The sequence below is a fragment of the Colobus angolensis genome, unplaced genomic scaffold, assembly GCF_000951035.1.
Source record: "Colobus angolensis palliatus isolate OR3802 unplaced genomic scaffold, Cang.pa_1.0 Scaffold290, whole genome shotgun sequence".
NCBI classification, from domain to species: Eukaryota; Metazoa; Chordata; class Mammalia; order Primates; family Cercopithecidae; genus Colobus; species Colobus angolensis.
The window spans coordinates 2133969-2140372 of NW_012116155.1; positions in this window are offsets into that span (position 1 = coordinate 2133969).

Consider the following 6404-nt stretch of genomic DNA (forward strand, 5'->3'; position numbering starts at 1 on the left):
GTGAACTGTAATGCAGTGTTACGAGAACACCTTTTCCTCTAGTAGCCTCTGGTGGAGCTGCAAAAAATGCATTTGGATGTGTGGTCAATTTGATTGATTGTAGGGCTTTGAGTAATTCCGATTCAATGTGTGAATCTGTTATATGTGAGGTATTACATAAAATGATATCTGGAAAATAGCCTAGGTGGGTTAAAATGATGAATCAATAGATTTAGAACCAAAAGCCATGTTAAGATAAAATGACATTCAATAAAGTTAAAGTTGGATACCATGTAAAATAAGTTGTTTTAATGCTTACATTGATTTTCTTTTTTTTTTTTTTTTTTTTTTTTCTGGCTGTAAGTATACTAAAAGCTTTTTAAATCGAGTTGGAGTTGCCTTGGTTCTTTTTCAGAACTCATTCTGGAAGTTTAGGCAAATCAACTCATATTTATGGACTTCTGCTATAGAATAAACAAAATTTCAGGTGATATAAATGCAGGGCATATAGTAGTGAAAGGTAAGTCAGGATTGTGGGAGCTATTTTTAAGAAATATATTCTAATGTTATAAACATCAATCAGTCCCTCTACCAGACTCTGTGTGAGACAGTTTTATGTATGATATCTTAAATGTGTTCATAAATATGATGAAAATGGATATAACCTCAGATTCTACAAACAGTAAGGATACTAAGAGGATATGATGAAAATAATTAATAGACTATTATGTAGAAAAATTTAAAATGTAGATAGAGGCCAGGCATGGTGGTTCACGCCTGTAATCCCAACACTTTGGGAGACCAAGGCAGGCGAATCGCCTGAGGTCAGGAGTTCAAGACCAGCCTGGATAACATGGTGAAACCCCGTCTCTACTAAAAATACAAAATTTAGCAGGGCATGGTGCCATATGCCTGTAATCCCAGCTACTTGGGAGGCTGAGGCATGAGAATCGCTTAAACCGGAGAGGTGGAGGTTGCAGTAAACAGAGATCGCGCCACTGCACTCCAGCCTGCGCAAAAGGAAAAAATCCTTGAAAAAGACAACATTACAAAACTGACTCAGGAATAAAAAACTGAATAGCTCTCCAACAGTTAAATAAAATCTGTAATTAAGAATGTTCAAACTAAGAAAACTCTAAACCTACAGGTTTCCCAGTTGGTTAATTTTATCAAACATTTGAGAAAAAATTAACACCAGTATTTTAAAAATTATTTCAGAAAAAAGAAAAAATAATAGTTGTTTATTTTATATGAGGATAGCATAATTTTCAATACCGCATCTTACCAGGACTACAAAAAATTATATAGTTATCTATCTCATAAACATAGATATAATATTAGTATATGAATTCAATGATACATACAAAATCATCACATCAAGGCCAAGTTGGATTCATTATATGAATAAAGATTAGTTTTAAATTTGACATCTTATTACAGTAAAAGGAGAAAAGAGGAAAAATATCAGCTCACATTTATTATTTAAGAATAAGTACTTATCCAATTATGAATAGAAAGGAATGCCCTTAATCTGATCAAAGATATCTACAGAAAACAAAAAAAAACTAAATACATAATGAAATATTGAAACATTTTTGCATTCAAAATAAAATAATACCCACTATTACCATTTCAACATTGTACCAGATTTACTAGCCAGGTAAGAAAGACTAAAGAAATAAAAAAAGGAAGAATGTAAGTATTAGAATATTTGCAGACAGACACTATCATTGTATCGTCTCTTGGTCAAAGCTGGTCTAGGAGGCATATCATTTTTAACATTGTATATGAATATAGAGAGATAACACATATATGTATATAATTTATTTAACATCCTATTATACGTATAGACATGCACACATATATGTCTATATACATACATGTACACGTCCTTAACCATTATATTATATTAAATTTTGTGATTTGTACCTTTTTTCAATATGAAGCAGTCTATTTATCATAAATACTGTTTCCACTTGGAATTTGGAATATGATTTAGAATGTGTGTGGGAGTGAGAGGGGAAAACAGGGGATAGAGAAATTCTGAGTCCCTCTCTGTTTTGTGTGATCATTTAACCCAATTTCACTGAGATTTTATTTATCTGTTGCAGTTTTTACATGTTTATCATTCTTATTATTTCCTTTTAATTAATTAATTGTCCTTATGCTTTCTTGAGTGATAACCTTGCCTTTATCCTAAATTTTGTTAAAATAATCTGGATTTTAAAATTATGAAATCTTCTAATAATTTGCATTGTTACAGAATTGAACTTTTAGCAATTAATTACTCATCAATGAGTAATTTATGAGCCTTTCTTATTAGTCTTTTTTGCTTACCATTTGCTATGATTCTTTTATTTTTGAATCCCTTATTCTGATTCATATTGTTTGTTTTCCCTTTTGGATGGAATACTTTCTCAAATAATGTTTTTAGCGATGATACGGGTTATATATTTTTGAGTCTTCCTTGTCTCATAAGATTTTAATTGTTGCCATGTTTTTTGATTATGGAGACCTGATCTTTCTAAATCAGATACATATAAACTTTTCTTTATATTCTTCTATCACTTAATGTTGAAGATAAGAAGTCCTTCATTCTATCAAATTTGCACAACATCCCTCCTATCACTCTGAACATAATCTTTTTTTTTTTTTTTTTTTTTTTTTTTTCTGAGACGGAGTCTTGCTCTGCTGCCCAGGCGGGAGTGCAGTGGCCGGATCTCAGCTCACTGCAAGCTCCGCCTCCCGGGTTTACGCCATTCTCCTGCCTCAGCCTCCCGAGTAGCTGGGACTACAGGCGCCCGCCTCATCGCCCGGCTAGTTTTTTTTTTTTTTGTATTTTTTAGTAGAGACGGGGTTTCACCGTATTAGCCAGGATGGTCTCGATCTCATGACCTCGTGATCCGCCCGTCTCGGCCTCCCAATGAACATAATCTTAAACCTTGTTAGATGGCCTGTAATCCCAGCACTGTGGGAGACCGAGGCGGGCAAATCACGAGGTCAGGAGTTCGAGACCAGCCTGGCCAACATGGTGAAACCCCATCTCTACTAAAAATACAAAAAAATTAGTAGCTGGGCTTAATGGTGGGTTCCTATAATCCCAATTACTCAGGAGGCTGAGGCAGGAGAATCGCTTGAACCTGGGAGGCAGAGGTTGCAGTCAGCCTTGAGCTGAGATCTCGCCACAGCACTCCAACCCCAGCAAAAGAGTGAGACTCTGTCTCAAAAAAAAAAACAAAAAAACAACTTGTTAGATGTTGCTTTAAATCTTGGAATTGACATCCTATCAAGATATGTTTGATTCCAATTGTATTTTCTATCAATTGCTACCTTCGCCTGAAATTAACATAGTCATTTAAATTTGAAAACTCAGCACCTATTTTCTCACAATAAACCTTTTGTTTTCATTTTCTTATGCTTTCATCATAGTTTCCATTTATTTTCTTTTTAGTGTGTATTTTATACCTATTGCACTTTCTATTTTTATTGTCTCTGTCATAATTTCCAACCTTAAAATTTTTACTCTACATTCAAAATAAATTATTCGGATTGATTTTCTAATAAATTAATGCACGTTTTAGCAGTGACTCACCTGAGATCCAATTCCTTTATAGAGTTAGCTATTAAAGGCGTGCTTTTACTTATTTTCAACAACTTTATTTTGATCTGATTGTTGTCTTTTCCTAGCAGCATGTTTTTACTAACATATGCATATAATATTCTCTCATATCTAACTGAAGCTTGGAAGTAAAATTATCTTTTGTTTTCAGCATTTACTATGAGATGATAAAGTTTATTTGATCTAAATGCTCAATTTAGTTTCTAAAGTATTAGTTCTCTTTGTTTCTCTCTCTTTTTCTCTCTCTCTCTCTCTTGCTCTCCATCTCTCTTTCTTTCTTCCTCTCTATTCCATTCATCAATAGATCTGATCTGGTCCATACTGATACAGTGTGAAGTGTGAGTTTTATTACCTACCATTCCTATTACTCTTGCTGGAATATCTGGGCTGGTTTCACACAGGGAGTGGTGAGTAAATCAGAATGGGTTCAAGTGTAGGATTCCCTTCAGAGTACCTAAGCTGGAAATCAAACTATCAGAACAGCACAATTCAAATGAGGTGGAGATACTCTGGTTGGTAGGCAATTACCTGCATTTTACTGAACACATGATTTGTGCCAATTGTGGAATTGCCTATTACTCAATTTGTTCAGCATTCATCTCCACCATATATTCCAGGGTTTTCTGAAGTTTTCTGAGACTTAACTGCTCAGCACTCTTCCATTAAACAAAGCTTTTCTTCAGTTAATGGCATTCTAGGGGAAATAATGGGGTTAAACTTATGAGTTCAAAGAGTCATTCTGAAACCAGAAAAATAATAAACATAAGTCTAATGAATTATCTCACATAATGGTTAGGAGAGCAAAGGATCTGTGATAATGAAAATATATTGCCTGACTTAAATTCCTAAGAACTGTTTATTTGGTGTCCTGTAAATATAGTACATGGAAAACTGCGCAGAACAAGCTTATTTTTCCTCTCTAAAAATGTATTCTTATGGTTAAGTTAAAATTGCAATTACTCACAATAATTTCAACCATTTTCAAAACAAAATATAGTTAGTTTGGCCTGTTTAAAAAAAATAGATTATATCAAAATTAAGCATGCCTGAGAAACAGAAGGATTTATAAATGCAGTTTATGCCCTGAAATGAATGGGAGACCAGAGACCTGACTTTATTATAACTGCCAGCCAGTGGTTACTATTGTAATAGAGACAGAGAGATCCAGATTAAGAAAAATACAGATCTGCATCTAGACCATATCAACATATGTTTGGTATTTCAAAGGAAAGATGTTCATGTACAGCATTTCCTGCCATGTTCTGTTTGCACACTAAGAAGGAAAAATTGGAAGAATTCTGCATATCATGAAAATGACATTAGTAACAAGTTTACACAAGTATTTCCTATTATTTTCAGACAGCTGTTCTAAATAAAAGTGCCAGGTAAGAGGTTATGGAAAACGTCACTGAGACTGAAAGTCCACTTGGGGTTGGATGCAAGTTAAAAGAGTCTCAGCAAAGACCCAGGTATAGAGATATGCTGAGAGTTCCCATTCTAGAGTATCCACATTAACTATCAGTTCTTCGTTACCACATTCTAGAGACCTCTGCTGATGTTTGCACTTAGGTCACTGGTAGAAAAGAAAAATGAGGTGAATTTGTAGAGAGAATTTGCTCATCTATATTATACCTATCAGCAAAATGTTAATCTTTATATATTTCTCATGTATTATGGAATAGTAATTTCCTATTTAGTATTACATATGCCGTATCAAGTAACTGCATAGAATTGAAAAATGGACCTGTATATTATCAATTTCCTTAGTGCAAAATCAGTAGCATTTCTCACACATGAACACATTTTCAAAGGTATATATGTGAATAAACAAAAGTAAATTTCTCAAGAACTTTTACATGATTATTAATTTTTATATATTGATACTCAAAATATAATAGCATCATATGTAAAGAGATAAAATATTCTTTTTTTCCCAAAGATGTTCTCATTCTTACATAATTTAAGAGCTGCTGCTAGAGAGAATGAGACTGTCCTGTGACCTCAGCTATCATTCCCCCAAGGGAATCATTTATCAGATGATCGTAATGGCACTTCTCATGCCAAATCATATTTCTGTGCAATCACATTCTATAAAGAATAATTTGAAAGAAAAAAAATACTTCAGGATTTGGGCAAATGTACCAGAGATATAGAGGGCAGAAGTTTCCTGGTAGTTAAATCTCATTGACCAACTCTCAAATAAAACCATTTAGATTTCATCTTTCAGAAATTGTCCTTGACAATATTTCATAACAAATATTTCAATTGAGAATTTTAAAGTCCATCTTTTATGATTCTATAATCTACTTTATTTCTCTAAACTTTGTTTGTACTTTTCACCATTTACTCATTTCCCTATATGTGTTTTCCTTTTAACTACCAACCGTCTTTTCCTCAAACTGAATTATCATTTATAATTTGGATCCTGCTTTCAACTTCTTATCTAAGCAAAATGTCATATAATTACCCGTAGAACATGTCCATGTTAGCCTTTTTTAGGCAAAGATTTTCATGCCTGTTTCGAAACAGTGGTGGCCTAGGCTTGCACAACATACTTTGTTTGTTGTTCATGCTGTTGGAATGACAATCATTTCCCTGTCGGAGTGATAGTCTATGAAGGCACATAGAGCAGAGAGTCAGTTTTCGTTACTTGCTTTTTCAATTATTGTAACTATGAGTAATACATGTCACCTTTTGTCCAGAATACATTTTATATTAACAATTGACTTGTAAACTTTATATATATAAATATAAATATACATAAATGTATAAAATATATATTTCATAGTATATATCTACATATACA